We start from the raw sequence: 18,758 nt of genomic DNA on the forward strand, positions 1-18,758 counted from the left end.
GTCTCTATCTGAGGTCCTTCATAATCTGATCCCATCCAGTCTGACTAGCCTTTGCCTTGGCCGCTGACCTCCCTCCCCATCCCCGTTAGCCATACCAGACTTCTTCCTTCTAGGATACACAATCTTTGATAGCTCCTCTGTTTCTCCTACTGCCTTGAATGTTTTCCCCACCTTTTCCCTGGTGGGTAACATTAAACTAGTCCTAGTATACAGTAGGCACTCAATAAGATATAGCCATTATTGTAAATAATATTGTTTAAGATTCAATTAAAACATTTTTCTATAACCTCTTCCAATTCTCCAGAGTTAATCTACTGGTCTCTCTGCCACACCTACATGGCATTTGTCCATTTTTCCATTACAATGATAAAACATTCTACTGTCCCCAGGTTTCCTTTTTTTTTCTCTTGTCTGAACAGGTAACATCTTTTCTACAACTCTATATCCCCCAAGACCTATAGCACAGTGTCTGGCATGTAAGAGGTGCCCATCATATGCACTTGTTGACTGAAGGCCCGACTAACTCAAATTTACAAAATGAATAACGATAGGATTCTTCTAAAAAGTGAGCTCATTTAGTACACTTAAACAATTCAGTCTGTCAAAAATCTAATGCACTTTTACATCTTCATGAATATGTCTGCTACATAATTATACCAACAAGTCATGCACAAAAAAGTCAAAGTGGATTCACCAAACACTACCAGCTGACTAGTTTTTGCTTGATGACAAAATGAGGTCCTCATCCATGTCAATGGACACAGGAAAAATTAACTGAATTGACTATTTAGATAATTATGGCTGGTGACCTTTCTCAGTGAACGGATGCCACAACTTTGTAGGCAGTATGTATGTTTAAATAGGTATTTAGACTGGCTTTAGTCACGGGCGGTAGAGGTTACAAATTTAGAAGTCCAATCATAAATCCAAGGTTTATTTATAGAAACTTTCCATATGGTAAGAGTTAAAAAGTAAAACAGCAGCCATTTTCTTTGCCGAAAAAAAAAGGTAGCAGAGCACCAAAGGACCAGACCTTCTCTTGACTCTGCTCTTGGCACTGCTTAAAGCAGAGGAAGAAATGTGCAGGGCAAGCAGGAGCCTCGCTGAAAATCAGTCACCCACAGCAACCGGCCTTTTGAATGTCTATGCTATTCAAGGCTTAAGTATTAATTTATACATGCCCGTGTTCATTGAAAAAACAATTTGTGGCTTGGAACTTAAAAAAGTGTTCTAATGTGCTAGTTTGTCCAATATTAATCGAGTCTGCCAGGTTTGAACATGCCAAGCTTAAAATACTCTCTAGATCGTTATGCAAAGGTATGAGCTCAATCCTTTATTCTCAGGAAAAGGAACTTAGGGAGAATGACTAAAGCAACAGTATTTCAATGAAAGCCATAACAGAAAAAGTCAACTAAATAGTGATGAGTTACTATTTTTAAATATCTGAATAGAAATAAGATACAAGCTAATGACAGATTTCTTACAATTATTAATCTCACCTAAAATGAGATCCTGGGGTTTTAGTTCCAAGGTGTCAGAGAATGTATTTTGAAACTGATTTCTACATGAGACCATCTCATAAAAAGGTTGTTTTAGTCATCCACTGACTAAGCCCCTTCAGAATCGAAGTCTAACTTACTTTATATTGAAATAAATTATATTTTTTATATGAACAGTATTATAAGCAAAGTTTTTTTAATCTTTTACTTTATCAGCTTTAGAAAAATTCTAATAAAACCTGGAATGACCAAATTTTTATAAATAAACCTCAGAAGCTCACACATCCAGTCCCTTCAATTTCAGTTGGGGAACCAGAGCAGAAGGGGTTCAATGACTTGATAACAGGAAGACTGGGACCAGAATCTGATTACTAGTCCAATTTATTTATTCTGCTACATACTACTAAACACACTGTTTTATTAAGACAGAAAATGTTTTGGAAATTACAACAGAAGAAAAGTTTAAATAACTACATTCATTCCCTGAGAAGAATTTAAAAATTAGATGTGTGCCCTGAAGATTTGGAAATGCTGACCCTTAAAAACTTAGGCAGTAGAAGACTATAGCGGTTATTTTCAATGCTTTTGGCTCAATGACCTGTAGAATCTTTGCTAGAGGTTTAGCTTTAAAAGGTTTTTCTTACATCCCTAAGGGTATGGGAATAATTTTTACAATCTAAGATGACATTATCCTTACCTTCTAAAATATAAACTTCACACACACACACACAAAAAAAGCAATTTCGGGACTTCCCTGGAGGCACAGTGGTTAACACTCCGAGCTCCAAATGCAGGGGGCCCGGGTCCGATCCCTGGTCAGGGAACTAGATCCCACATGTATGCTGCAACTAAGAGTTTGCAAGCCACAACTAACGAGCCTGCCTGCCGCAACTAAGGAGCCCACCTGCCGCAACTAAGGAGCCCATGTGCCACAACTAAGGAGCCTGCCTGCTGCAACTAAGGAGCCCACCTGCCACAACTAAGACCTGATGCAAACAAATAAATAAATAAATGGAAAAAATCACAAGAGAAATTAGAAAATATTAAAAAAGCAATTTCATAGAATTCAGGGTCTTCTTTCAAACAAATATTTCTTCTGAACGAATTCTACTGTCTCATTTTAATTTGCAGGGAAAAGATGCAAAAAATAAAAGGAAAGTAACAAAAAAATAAAATGGAAGGGAAAAAAAGGAAAAGGAGGAAAGAGGAAAGAAAAATCAATATAAAGGTTTGACTCTGATATCAAAAAAGGAGGAGAAAAACAATTCCCAATTAAATAAGTGAACTGTGGTTTTTAAGCAATCAGCCTCTACAAGGTATGGTTACATACCTCCTCAAACTGAACACCTAAAAAAAATATCTTAACCTCATTTTGCCTGATTCCTCTATTTGCTCTTTCTTCCACTTCCAAAGATAGAGTATTAAGTGGAGTGGGCCTCCTGGAACAAGTAAGGGAGTCAGAAATGTCGGTCCATGCAGCCCCCTCGAAGTGCCAGTACTGGCTGGAGTTACTAGAGTCTCAAAAGGGGAGTCGAGAAAGACCGCTGCGTTCCCAGAGTGTGTCTATAACCTCCTCTAGAAGAGACTAGAAACCTGCTGCCTTTCACATGCACCAAAAGCCCTTCCTTTCCTACTATCAATTTAACTTGGATACAAAAATTACAGTTAATATAACAATTAATTAAGGTGACAAGTTGAAAAAGGAAGCAATACCATAGGTACTATATATACATATATATTATAGAGGGAGGGAGGGAGGGAATAAGTAAGACCCGGCTGGTCAACCCAGCTGCAGCATTCAGCATTCAACCTAACATATACTTGGTAAGGCACTAGAACACAGACAATACTTTACAAATAAAAAACTAAAATCTCAAACCCTCCACTCATAAGAAGAGTTTCCAACTCTATCAAAGCTCCCAGTTTCACCTTCCCCTGCCGTCACCCCATAACAAGCAATGGAAGCATCTCCTATTTCACTGTGTATTAAGACTCAGATGTAACTCCGGATGGGCAGATATAGCTATCACTTTTTGAAAATGCAAAGCAAAATCCAGGTGTTTGAACATCTGTTCTCTTATGTGACTCTCCTAACACTGTAAGGTGGTATTGGTGGAGAGTAAACCGCAGCAAAGCCCCTATTACGAGTGGATTCACAAAGGAGTCCGTCTATCAGTGTTCTAATTATGTTTAGACCTCAAAGCTGACTCAGACACCTCCGCAGCAAGTCTTAAACATGTACATTCCTATTTTCTTAAACAGAATAAAATCAATAGTTTTTATTATTCCTTGCTTTTTTCCCATAATAAATTATTTTAATTTTTCAAAATAGGTAATACGTACCTATGGTTTAAAAACACCTAACAGTGCAATGAGCATATAGTGAAAAGTAGGTCTCTTTCCCACCCAGTCCCCTAGTACTTCTTTCCAGAAAGGATTTCAAGTTTCTTGTAAGTTAACATTTTCTTAATGACTGAATCGCTCTCTTGTGCTTACAAATGTGGCTGCAGCTGAATGACTTGGCTGGTTATCACACTACCGGAGAGAGCACATCTCCACCATCACTGAAAAGGAGTGTCTGAGCGGGAGGGACCAGCCTTCAGTGCGGCATGGCACATTTGTGCCCTCCCCGTACACACTCCCACTCATGTGCATGCACATGAGGAGAGGGTTCTTTTGTGTATATGTGTGGTAAAATATACATAAGATTTACCATTTTAACCATTTTTAACTGTAAAATTCAGTGGCATTAAATATATTCACAATGTTGTGGAACCATCACCACTATCCACCTCCAAAACTTTTTCATCATCCCAAACAGGAACTCTGTACTCATTAGACAGTAACTCCCCATTTCCCCTCCCTCTAGTCCCCAGTAACACTATTCTACTTTCTGTCTTTATGAATTTACCTATTCAAGGTACTTCATATGAGTGGAATCATACAATTTTTGTCCTTTTGTGCCTGGCTTCTTTCACTTAGCATAATGTCTTCAAGGTTCCCATGTTGTAGATTGTTTCAGAATTTCCTTCTTTTTTAAGGCAGAATAATATCCTATCGTATGTACATAACACATTTTGTTTATCCACTCATCAGTGGAGGGACATTTGGGTTGTTTCCATCTTTTAACTATTATGAATAATGCTGCCGTGAACGTTGGTATACAAGTATCTGTTTAGGTCCCTTCTTTCAATTATTTTGGATATTTGCTTAGAAGTAGAATTGCTGTACCTATGGAAGTTCTGTGTTTAACTTTTTTTAAAAAATAAATTTATTTATTTATTTTTGGCTGCATTGGGTCTTCATTGCTGCACACGGGCTTTCTCTAGTTACGGTGAGCGGGGGCTACTCTTCTTTGCAGTGCACAGGTTTCTCATTGCGATGGCTTCTCTTGTTGCGGAGCATGGGCTCTAGGCACACGGGCTTCAGTAGTTGTGGCATGCAGGCTCTAGAGTGCAAGCTCAGTAGTTGTGGCATACGGGCTTAGTTGCTGTGTGGCATGCGGGATCTTCCCAGACTAGGGATTGAATCCATGTCCCCTGCACTGGCAGGCGGATTCCTAACCACTGCGCCACCAGGGAGGGCCCCCTGTGTTTAACTTTTTGAGGAACCACAAAACTGTTTTCCACAGTGGCTGCACCATTTTACACCAGTGATACACAGGGTTCCAGTTTCTCCTCCTTGCAGTTTTTTGGTAATAGCCATCCTAATGGATGTGAAATGGTATCTCATTATGGTTTTCCTTTGCATTCAAAGGAGAGGATTCTTATGTCTATGGCTTCAAAACATTTTGCATTTGAAGGTGTTCCTATGGCACTGGTCCATCTCCACCCCACAACAAGTGTCTTATCATCTGGCTCTTCATCATGGTTCTCAAGTGTCTACCACTCATTCAGTGCACTACTCACTTCAAATCTTGCACACTATGACTACCACCATACTCCATTCTGCCTTCTCTGCATGTCTTAATATCCCTTCATCTATGTTTTTTGGCTTTCTTCTCAAAAAATGTTGATCTATTTATAACCAGACACTGCCAGTTTAATCAACACACTCCTTCAATTTCTGGAAGAAGTGACTACTCACAGCACTTTTGGCACTTCAAGTCTTCTCAAGAATCGTCAACAATGCTCAAAAGTTGTTTCTTGACTATCTAAGGCACTTGCTTTTCTTTTTCTTGGTTTTGCGTTAAGAACTCTTTTGGATGCTTGAAAATGACAGAAAGTTGATCTCTGGATAACCAAAGTTTTACCATAGGCATTTTCATGCTTATTTCTACCTGCATTTAAGCAGAGCTTGCAGATAAATAAAATAAATACATTAAACTTCTCAGTGCTCAAGAAGAACACAACAAAAATGACAAAATATCAAATACTTTTGTTAGTATCCCACAATAAATTGCTATTTGTCAACAGTGCCTAGAACATGGTAGGCACTTGATAAATATTTGTTGAATGAATGGTTTAAGAAGATATAATATGGCAGCAGAGAATGTAGGCTTTGGAGTCAGATCTGGATTTGTATGTCAGCTCCTACCTTTATTAGCCATATGATCTAGGGATAAGTTGCTTAGCTTCTCTGAGGCTCAGAGACACTAAAAAATAATAGATGGATAATACCACCTATCTTTCAGAATAACCATGAAGAGTTGTTATTGGTGGTATATTCAAACATATAAACTGCTTAGTTGGTATCAACTCTAGGTGCTGCAAAAGCATGGATTTAAGTAAAAGAAACAGTTCAATAGCTCACAATTCGTTTATCTATCAGTGATTATTCATTTATTTAGTAATGGCCTACTATGTGCCAGGCACTGTAGCTGCAAAAGACACATCAGTGATCTAGAAAGACATAGATCCTTGCTCTTGTGGAGCTTATATTCTAATACGGAGAGACAGATAATAAAATAATAAATATAATAAGTAAACTACAAAGATCTTAAAATGTAATGAATGCTTTAGGGAAGAAAAAGAAAAAGTAGATCAGAAAAAAGGGAATAAGAAGTGTTGGGGGAAGAGGACTTGCAATTTTTAAATAAGATGATCAGAATAGGCCTCATTGAGAAAGCGACAGAAGCAAAGATTCGACAGTCATGAGAGATTCAGCCATGCAGATATCTAGAGGAAGAGCATTCCAGAAAGAGGAAACAGCCAATGCAAAGGCCCTAAGACAGAAGCAGGACTGTCATGTTCAAGGAACGGCAAGAAAAGTAGTGTGGCTGCAGCAGAGGGAGCAAGGGGGATATAGTTAAGTAAGGTCAGAGAGGTTACTACAGGACCAGATAATATAAGGCCTTACAGGATTCTCTACTCGGAGGGGAACAGGGTGGGGGACCAATGCAGGGGAGCCACTGCTTTTCTTTTTTTTTTTTTTTAAGTGGCTTAAAAGAAACAAAAATTTGTTATCTTACAGTTCTGAAGGGCAGAAGTCTGGCACAGGTCTCAATGGGCTAAAATCAAGGTGGTGGTAGGGATGAATTGTTTTCTGGAACTCTTGGGGAGAATGTTTCCTTGCCTTTTCCAGTTTCTAGAGGCTGCCTACATTCCTTGGCTTGGAGCCACTGCTTTTGAACAGAGGAGTGACATGACCTGACTTAGGCATATGAATGGTTCAGGCTGCTGTGTTGAAAACAAAGGAAAGGGTAGAAGCTGGGAGGTCAGTTAGGAGGCACTACAATAATCCGGGCAAGAGAGGACAGTGGCTTGGACCACAGCGGTAGCAGCAGAGAAGGTGAGACGTGGCTGATTTTGGATATATTTTGACGGTGGGCCCAGTAAGTTTTCATGGCAGACTGGATGTGGGGTATGAGAGAAAAATGAGAGTCCAAAGTTTTGATCAGAGCAACTAAAAGAGTAGGATTGTTGTCAAATAAAACAGGGAAAGCTGCGGGTGGAAAAAATTAAGTTTAGAGAAGAAAATGAATAGTGTACTTTTAGTTTTGTGTATGTTGTTTGAGATAGTTGGCCTTCCAACATTTCCAACAGGTAAACAGGGTCAGATTGATGAAATAATGGTTTTTAAAAGCATTTCCATTTTACTATCTTGTAACAGATGATAAACTATAGGTTAGTTTGGCCTAGATGCTACCATTTTATAACAAATTAATTTTAGCAGTTACAATATACACAAAAAAAAATACTCATAGTTTGATGCTGTTTAATTCCCAATGACTGACTGTATCCTTTAAAGCTTGAAAATCAGAACTAAAATTCATTCCACCCTACAGGTATAGGTAGGGGGTCAAATCACAGTAAGTGAGGAGAAATAAGAAAATAGTAACAATAATAAAATAATAAAATACAATGAGCTCCTGGCATCTGAATTCTTCAGCCAACACTGAGTTCTTCATCTGATGGCAGCTGGAGGATTCCAGTGATCCTAACACGATCATCTTCAGTCTCACATACTCCTCTTGTTCTAAACACAAATTTTTCTCTCCTTCTGTTCCCTGGAAGGTCCCAAAAGAAGAGAACAGTCCAGAGCCTGAGAACAAATGCATCTAGAGAGAACAATAAAGAGAGGAGCCTACACAGAACTAGTACCACACCCACATTCTGAGTCAAGGCCATGGGAGAAATCGCAAAATCACATCATCTCAGGGCTGGAAAGGGATCATCATGTGTCAACAAATATTTTCCAAGTGACCATGTGCTAGATGCTAAGGATACACAGATGATTATGACAAAATCCCTATTCAAGGCATTGTATGCTAAGTACTTTACTAGAGGAATTAACTAAGGGTTATGGGAGAACAAAGGCAAGAATAAAGGAGCAGATTTTCAAAATAAATTGCCAAGAATTAACTTACGATCACCATGTCCACCACCTTCTACCAATCTAACATATAGAAGACTCATCTAGTGCTTCAGGCTAAGGAGAAAGCAAGGTTGTGGTCCTTGCAGGGCTGGGACTTGTAGCCTCTTAGAATCAGTCTTGTTCTCTTACATGGTTGGTTAAAGAAAAGTAGTTAAAGGCAGTTATGATCATTTACATCCCCCCTTCATCTCTTTTCCACCAAAAAAACTTGGATCACGGGAAAACACTGTTCTAGTCCAACCATTCACTCAGTGCCAACCTCCAAATTTTTAAAAGGTAGTACTTAATCCTTTAAAATATTTGCCGAAAGAAAACAGTGCCTTCCCTTCCTGTCCTAAAGGAAATTTTATTTCACCTAGGCTATTTACAGAGATCTAAGTTACAACTTTAACTTCTAGAATAAACCTAACCATAACCACTTCCAAGCCACGTGTCTTTTCTGCTGGCCCAAGTTCTAACCCCTCCACCTCCCAAGGCTTAGGAGTCTTTCTAGTTCTGAGTCTTCCAGCACTCTTACTTTTCATTGTACCACCAATTGTGACTCTCAAGAATCCAGCCACAAAGTACTATGGGAAATTACTCTATTAATCCACAAACCATATTTCATCTTCATTTTCCAGACGAAATCTCAAAGGCTTGTAATGCACAGTGTCAAAAGTATCATCTGTCTTTACACATGTCTAAAGGAAAAAACTTATCTCTGACTTACGAGTTTTCACTTATTGGTAATCTCTCTATATCCAATAGAAACATACTTTACCATGATAACATATTCCAGCAAACTGCTGCTATCTCAGCAATTACAATTGAGTATACGCTTTCAATAGTGAGTCAGGCCCTGGGAGTGGTTTAGCACATGGAATTTCACCAGCTGGCATCTACAATTAGATTCAAGGAGGCAAATGGAATTTTTCTATCAGGTTTTTCCAAAAGTTAACTAGTTCTTAAACTGATTATACCCTTCTGAAGTATTTACAGATGAAATGATATAATGTCTGGGATTTGTTTTTAAATACTGAGGCGGAAGAGGGGAGCAAGGTTAAACAAGATTGGTCATGTGCTGATAATTGTTGAAACTGGGTGACAGGTCCACGGTGGTGGTTGATTTTATTAGTCTCTTTACTTTTACATGTGTTTGAAATAGTCCATTATAAAGATTTTTTTTTTTTAACTTATGTCATGATCTGGTGAACCTGAAAAACAAAGAACAAAGTGATTCTTGGAACCAATGAGCTCCATAATCTACCAGAATAAAAATTGTTCATTTTTTAATATGTATCTCGAATTTAACACTTATTTCTCACTGAACAAATACTTATCAAGCACATCTAGCAGGTTCCAGGCACCAACCTGAGTTCTGAGGATACAATGATAAACTAAATTCTCTCTCCCTCAAAGAATCCAGTAGTAATCTGTTTTATGAAAGAGGCAAGCACACAGTGTCACAGATCAAACAAGAGGGAGATCTAATCCAACTCTGGCCAATCGGGAAAAGGTTCCCAGGCACCATCTAAATTAATTCTGAAAGATTCAACCCAGAGAAACAAATCATTTCTTTTTTTCCCATGCTGACCTTCATCATCTCACAGACTGTCAGATCAAAAGGAAAATGCCTTCCTTTATGAACTAAAGTATCCATTTCCCTATAACGCAGAAATTATCAAACTGTCATTCATTCAACAAATATATATTAAAAACCTACCACGTGCCAGCACGTACTAGACAAAAAAAGATAAAACATGGTCCCTGCCCTCATGTGGTTTATAATCTCAGAGCACAGAAGGACAAAAACAAGCAAGTAAGCAAGCCATCAAACAGAAAACTAATTACAAACTTCTCCAAGTTACAAAGAAATCAAAGAAGGAACTTAATGAGTAGAAAGAATCTACTTTGTAAACATGGTGACAAGGAAAGTTGAACAACTATCATCATACCAAGGGATGATAATGTAACTGACTGAAGGGGGGAGGGACTAGGTGGTGAGGTCAGCATAGATAAAGCACGTGTGCAATGTAGGTCATGGGAAGAAATCTGGATTTTATTCTAAGTGTCATGGGAAATGGTTGGAGGTGAGGGTTTTAAGCAGAGAAGTGACATGATTCAGTTTATGTTTTTAAGATCATTCCTGCTACTCTGGAGACAATGGATTGAAAGAGAATAATAATTTTTACCAAGAGGAATTTTAGATGAGTAAAACCAAAATTGATTGTGGCCAGTAAAAATCATGTCTGCATTCCATTACCAATCTAAAATCTTTTAAATTACCCTACTTAGTCCAGGCTTCACCTACAGTTTTTTTTTGTTTTGTTTTGTTTTTAATGCTTATTACCAATGGGTGATGACCTCTGAGGAGCTCTCTGGGAAGCTGAAACAAGCCTAGATGCCTGGGGGTAAGCATTTTTCTCATTCTCCAATTGCCAAAGTCAGATTAATTTTCATTTACTCATCTCCTAATCCACAATCGGCTTCTTGACTGAAAGGCAAGGAGTAGGGACCTTCCTCAAGTTTTTCAGGTAACAATAAACTTTACTGAACATCTGATGAGGAATGTGATCGCACAACCTTTCTTATTGCCAACTATGCCCCAGGTGGGAACTCTACTATGAAAGCAATTCTAATTTTCCTGTCCAAATTGGCTAGATCTCAGAAAGATGCCTAAAGCAAACCCATTTAATTCTGTTTTTAAAAAAGCTTTCTCGGGGCTTTCCTGGTGGCGCAGTGGTTGAGAATCTGCCTGCTAATGCAGGGGACACGGGTTCGAGCCCTGGTCTGGGAAGATCCCACATGCCACGGAGCAGCTTGGCCCGTGAGCCACAACTACTGAGCCTGCGCGTCTGGAACCTGTGCTCTGCAACAAGAGAGGCCACGATAGTGAGAAGCCCGTGCACCGCGATGAAGAGTGGCCCCCGCTTGCCGCAACTAGAGGAAGCCCTCGCACAGAAACGAAGACCCAACACAGCCAAAAAATAAAAAATAAAAAATAAAAAAAAAAAAAAAAAAAAAGCTTTCTCATTCCGAACTCTAAACAAGAATAAATTTCCTTTCTTAAAAAAAAATTTATCTATTTATTTACTTGGCTGCGCTGGGTCTTAGTTGCGGCACGCGGGATCTTCAGTTGCGGCATGCAGGCTCTTAGTTGCATCATGTGGGATCTAGTTCCCTGACCAGGGATGGAACCGGGGCCCCCTGCACTGGGAGCATGGAGTCTTAACCGCTGGACCACCAGGAAAGTCCCAAGAATAAATTTCTAATAGCATTTGTAGTTAATAAAGAAAGAAAAACAAATTCCATTGTCAAGCCCTGAGGCACGTGACTAAGCAACCTTAATAAAGGCACTAACAAACCAAGTTACGCTCAAAGAGATTTTACTCAGTTATTTGAAAAACAGAATGGAAAGAGGAGCGATAGACAGTACCAACATCTGTGGGGCTACACCTACATTGCATCACTTAATCTTGATATTATTCCTACAAGAGAAATATATCCCCCCTTTTACTGATAAGGGCACAGGCCCAGAGAAGTTGATACTAGCTCAGGGTCACACAACCATTAAGTGGCTTCCATGGCCCATACTCTTTCCACTAAACAAACGTTTAAATAGAGATCTAAATTACAGAAAGTCTTCCACATGACTAATGTACTAATAAATAAGTTTACACATATGTGTGTGTGTGTGTGTGTGTGTGTGTGTGTGTTTCATCTGGGAGTCTAACCACCAATTGTAATATTTCTTCAGCGGGGAAAGTGTTTAGGATTCCTACTTGGAGACAGACCACCAGAAAGCACCTCTGAAGAGACAAGGGAGTTTGGTGGCAAAAGCTATCCAGGTTATTTGCCCTTAATGAAGCCAAAGGAGCTTCTCCTTGAAGGCAGCATATACTTTCTTGGGGCTAGCAGCAGTGACTCCCTAAGAAAAGCTTATAGGGACTCATGTACAAGGACCATTCCAGGATTGTCTCTAAGTGATTTAGGGTGGTGACACTGAGCAACATGTACATGCAAAAACAACTATTCCATCAACAAATAAAACCAAATAAGACAGGACTCCCCTGGTGGCACAGTGGTTAAGAATCTGCCTGCCAATGCAGGGGACACGGGTTCGAGCCCTGGTCTGGGAAGATCCCACATGCCACGGAGCAACTAAGCCCATGCGCCACAACTACTGAGCCTGCAAGCCACAACTACTGAAGCCCGCGCATCTAGAGCCTGTGCTCCGCAGCAAGAGAAGCCACTGCAATGAGAAGCCTGCACACTGCAACGAAGAGTAGCCCCCGCTCACCACAACTAGAGAAAGCCTGCACGCAGCAACGAAGACCAAATGCAGCCAAAAATAAATAAATAAACAAACAAGACAGTGTACACGAAAGCCCCTAACAGTGTCTAGCATAAAACAGATAATAAAAGCAAGTTTCTTCCATTCTCTGCTCTGAGTTATTTGTACAAAAAAACAAATAACTGCTGGACGGAGCCACAACATCTTACTTAGTTGGAAAAATTGATGAAATTCTCTTTCTGTCAAACCCAGCCAGATTGAGTTTAAATATCTGGGCCTATATTTGCTAAGAACATCAGGGACACAACCACCAACATTTCAGAAGTCAGAAGTCTTCTCTTAAGGGTTATTTTATTTCCTCCATCATTCAACAGTATAGCAAATGGACAAAAAGGTATCTTTAAAGCAAGTCTCCCCAAGAGCTGAGTGCAACACAACTCAGCAAAACCACCACAGTATCACTGCAATCTACGTTACAATCTGCATTCCTCCACTTCTATGATCACTGAGTGGTTGTACACAACCTGGCATATTAAATCATTACTAAATACTTCATACTAGGGCAAATTATTCTTCAACTATTTTAATGGTTTAACTTTTGAAATGGAATGATCTTTTCTATAAAATATTCTTTTAAATTAATTCTATCATTTAGATGCTCTGAGATTCAGACTCTGAGGTGAACAATCTCCTACTGTAACTGAAGTTGAGATAGTGTGAAATGGTAATGACTGCTGGAGTGAACACAGTGACAAACGTAAGGATCAAATGAAAATCACAGAAGGGCCTTTTGGGATTAATGCTCTTACAGGGGAAAAAAACTCACACTAAAGAGCTTAGACAACTTGATCAATATTGCACCGCTTATGGGACTTCCCTGGTGATCCCGTGGTTAAGAATCCGCGTTCCAATGCAGGGGACGCGGGTTTGATCCCTGGTCAGGGAACTAAGATCCCACATGCGATGCAAATACTGAGCACGAGCGCTCTAGAGCCCATGTGCCACAACTAGAGGGAAGCCCGCATGTCGCAGAGAAGAGCCTGTGCGCTGCAATTAAGACCCGACACAGCCAAATAAATAAATAAAATTCTTTTTGAAATGTCACATCTTATTAGTGACAAAGTGAGGGTTTTTTTAAGCCCCAAGCCTACTGATGCCCCGTTGGCCAGCTGACCTCTCCCTAATAATAATAGCTGCCACTTACCAGATAATTACAATGTGCCAGGTGCTGTACTGAGGGTTTTACATATGTGATCTCATTTAATCTCACCACAATCCTATGAGGAAAGCATTTTGTAAATAAGGAAACCAGGATTCAAACCCAAGTCTGTCTGATGCCAAAGTCTTTTGTTTCAACCACTACACTAAGCCTCTCTGCTTTCCATTCATTCATTCATTCATTCATCAAATACTCGCTAAGCAAGGATAATGTGTCAGGTACTGTCTTAGCCCTAGAGATACTAGTGATGAAGACAGACAAGGTCCCTGCTCTTATGGTAACAAATAAAAAATAAGCACTTCAGATATGACTGATAAGTGTTGGGGGGAAAACAGTACTGTGATAAGAACTATAGAGGCGACATTATGCTACCTACCAGTCATAGATGAAAACACTGAATATGTAAAAGACTACCACCTCATGTCCATTAGCATGTCTACTACGAAAAAAAATAACAAGCACTGGTAAGGATGTGGAGAAATTGGAACGCTTGTGCAGTTGGTGAGAATGTAAAATTAAAGTAAATTTAATCTTAGACAGTGAAATGACTAAATAAGATTCTGAATCCTTCAAAGATAAAAGGTATTTGAAATAATATATTCTGAAAGGCAGACAAACCACAGTCCTCTCTTTAGTATGATACTAATTTTAGCACAGGCATAAGTAGAAACAATTTTAATCAGAGAAACGTGTCAATGAGCATAACAGATCTTTCCAAATTAAAATAAACTATCAAGATTACACACGTATGCAATTCCAACGCCCACTTCTTTTTTCCTCATTCTCATACTCCTGTTAACTTTCTTTCATTCAGTGCTTCTGATATCTCAGCACAGAGACAAACTCTGATGACTGTACAGGTACAGGCAGTTCATTAAGCTCTCTTACTAGACTCAGATTGCTGCTGTGGGAACTGCCTGCTCTTAAGTTTCTGGGCTATTATCAGATACAGGCAACTCTTAATCTCCCTGGCTTCCTTCCTAGGGAACTGTGCCAACAAAAGGTGGAGAAAACACCTAGGTCCACAGTTATCTAAAGTACTGTGCTTTTCACCATTATGGAATCTGAGTTACGTGTTACTTACCTTCACAGTAGAATGTACCACCAATCTTTGTTTTATTTATTAAACCCACTTGGTACAGATCTTATATTAGATACACAGAGAGAAAATGGTACAGCTGCCACCCCCCCACCCTCAATGAATTATAACATTAATAGGAAGAAAAGGTCTTGGTGAAAAAAAGAAATGCTAAGTTAAAAAAGAGAAATGAGGGAATTCCCTGATGGTCCAGTGGTTAGGACTCGGCACTTCCACTGCAGTGGGCACAGGTTCGATCCCTGGGCGGGGAACTAAGATCCTGCATGCCACATGGCAAGGCCCCCCCCCCAAAAAAAAAAAAAAAAAAAAAAGGAGAGAGAGAGAGAGAAATAATAAGAGGGTACCATGGGGAGAGGAGAGTCTGAAAACAAGTTTGAGACTGTATTAATCAAGGAAAGTTGTTTTGTAAAGGAGTTAAGCCTTAGGCTAACTTTCAAATGGGCAAGGACATAGTTTAGGGAAGGGGAGGAAGAAGGTTATTTGGAGAATTCAGGGCAGCCCGATCAAAGTCAGGAAAGGAACAATTATCAGTAGAGAATGATAACCAGTGCTTTTTAAAGTTCTGGTTGAAAACCCATGTAATAACTCTGCTTGGTGACCTATAAAAGTACAAAGCCATAACCAAATTTGATGAAGACAACATACAGCTGCAGACTCGCTATAAGACCAAGAAGCAATTTGGTCCTAGCAACACAGTTAAGTCAGTCCCCTCCTCCCTCATAGACTCTGACTAGAAAAGAAATCTGCCATTTCTACAGCTATAACTGAATGATATTCTGAAATGTTTTGCTTCCTCTCATCTGAGAAGTTACTATGTAAAGAGTCTGTTATTAAGCCTATGCTATTTTTCCACAGATAGCAGACTGTAAATGCTCAAGACAAAGAAATAGTAGCTGAAACATTCTAAGCAAGAAGAGCTTACCAAGCCTCTGCTTTTATAAGTAAAATGTAATTTTCATATATATATATATATATATATATACACATAATCAACTGACAGTTAGCAAGTACTTTATTTGGTCAGGGTTTTACATGTGGTAGATGCTCAGTAACTATCTGAATGAATGGACTGATTTGTACTCAAGGTACTAGGGCCAGGAGAAACCAATTAACTCCATAAAAATGACTGGAGTCAGAAAACTGCAGGATAAAGGATGGGATATTTTCTTGCAAGGGAGCTGCAACATTCATTGAACAGAATCTGAAGACCTATTACAGGCCAGGCCCTCTTGCAGTGTATGCACGAGTGGGGGTATAGATCGGCTGTTAGAAACTGGCTGACCTCAACTAAATTTGGCATGCACACATCTTTTGTCTAATCCAGAGTGCTGACCCATACAGTATTTTTTAAAATCAACTCTGAGGTATAATTTACTCACAATAAAATGCACACATTTGAAGTGTACATTTTCAAGAGGTTCAGTGAGTTCTGACGAATGTACACTATTGTGTAGTCACCACGCCAAATCAAGAAAAAAACATTCCCATCATCCCTCATGTCCTTTTTCAGTCAATCTCCACACACCCCCACCCCAGCCAACCACAGACCTAATTTCTATTACTATAAATTAGTTTTGCCTATTCTAAAACTTCAGTATAAATGAAACCATACAGTAAGTTCTCTTCTGTGTCTTACTTTCACTCAACATGTTTTTGAGATTCATTCACATTGCTGCATGTATCGATAATTCACTGTTTATCCATGGTTTATCTATTCACCTGCTGATGATGGCATCTGGGTTGTTTCCAGTTTTTTGGCTATTATGAATAAAGCTACCATGAACATTGATGTGGTCTTTTTGTGCATATGTTTTCGTTTCTCTTAGATAATAAACACCAAAGAGGAGGATGGAGAGACTTTAGGAGACACTGACCAATTGTTTAGGTCAAACTTTAGGAGAGACTGACCAATTGTTTTCCAAAGTGGCTGTACCATTTCACACTGCCACCAGCAACATACATTAATTCTAGTTGTTTCAAATCCTCACCGATACTTGGAATTGTCTTTTTTTTTAATTTTTAGCTATTCTTGTGGGTATGAAGTGGTATCTCATTGTGGTTTTAATTTGTACTTCCCTGGTAACTAATGATGTTGAGCACCTTTTCATATGCTTTTAGGCATTCAAATATATTTTCTTCTGTGAAGGGTCTATGCAAACTTCTGCTCATTTTTAACTGGGCCATTTGTCATATTACTGAATTTTAAAGTGTTTCACATACTCTGGATTTAAGTCATATATATGTGTGTGTATGTGTATGTGTGTGTGTATATATATATATATATAGCTATATAGATAGTATGTGTGTGTTTGTAAATGTTTCCTCCTAGCCTGTGGCTTACCTTTTCATTTCTTACAGTGTATTTTGTAGAAAAGAAAATTTTACTTTTGATACAGTCTGATTTATCAATTTTTTCTTCTATGGTTGGTTCAGGCTTTCTGTGTCCTAAAAAAATCTCTGCCTACCTCAAGGCCTCCAAGATCTTCTCTTATAATTTTGCCTATAAATTTTATGGCTTTAGTTTGTATGTTTAGGTCTACGAGCCACTTCAAATTAATTTTTCTGTATAGTGTGAGACAGGGATTAAGACCCATTACTTTACACACAAATATCCATCAATTGTTCCAGCAACATTTCTTGAAAAGACTATCCTTTCCCCTCCTGAATTATGTTTTAGCCTTTGCTAAAAAATCAATTGATCATATGTGTCCCCTTCAGGACTCCATTGTGGTTGATGCTCAATATGTTTTTTCTACAGCAACATCACAGTGTCTTTATTACTCAAGCTTTATAATAAGTCTTGAAATCAGTTAATTTAATTCCTCTAAGTTTGTTCTTCCACCTCTAAGTTGTCTGGCTATTGTAAATTCTCTGCAATTCCACATACCTTTTAGATTCAGCATATCAATTTCCACAAAAAAAGCCTGCGGGGATTTAGATTGCCAACACACTGAATCTTTAGATTATTTGAGGCAAAGTGGACTGTTTAACAACACTGGGTCTTTCAAACCACGAACACTGTACACATCTCTACTTATTTAGGTCTTCTTTAATTTTTCTCAGCAATGTTTTGTGATTTTCAACGTAAAAGTTTTTTATATATTTCAGTAAATTTATTCCTAAGTATAGAAATCTTTTAAATTCAAATTGGTTGTCAACATTTTAAAATAGAGAAAATTCACAATTAAAAAAAATCCAGATTTCTGGCTTCCCTTGGAAAAAATCAGAAGATCAGCAATTCTGGGCCAATACTCCCACATGTCAGCAATACATCAAAATTGAGTAGTGGCTGTCCTCTCTAGACAGGGCACGTTCTCTCCAACTGCTACAGTTCCTACCACTCCTTATTAAAAATCCCTGACCTACCCAATTCCATTCATGTAAGTTATCTGCTTGGAGCCTACATACAGTGAAAGGCTTAGGGAAAGAGGAACAGTGATATGATTAAATTTGCATCTGAAACTCTGGCTTCGCTGTGGAGAAAGAGTCAGGGGGAAGGCTGGAAGCAGGAAAATTAGCTAAGAATTTATTGAAGTGGCCCTGGAAAGAGCATGGCTTGGACTAGCTGGAGTGGCTTTAGTAGAAGAAATGAGAAGTTGACAAATGAGATAATATTTATGGAGTGATTATTAATAGAAACTGATGATGGAATGGATGTGAGGACAGAAGGAAATGTCAAAGATGACCCTTCCGATTTCTGGCTTATGTAACTAGGTGGACAGAAGTGCCATTTACAGAAATGGGGGACACTGGAGCAGGAACAACTCTGACAAGAGGAAATGAAGGTTAAAAGTTCAGTCTGAAATGTAAATTTGAGGTGTCTGTGAGACATCCAAGTAGAGGTGGCAAAGT

The sequence above is a fragment of the Balaenoptera ricei genome, chromosome 10 (genome assembly GCF_028023285.1).
Source record: "Balaenoptera ricei isolate mBalRic1 chromosome 10, mBalRic1.hap2, whole genome shotgun sequence".
Taxonomy (NCBI): Eukaryota; Metazoa; Chordata; class Mammalia; order Artiodactyla; family Balaenopteridae; genus Balaenoptera; species Balaenoptera ricei.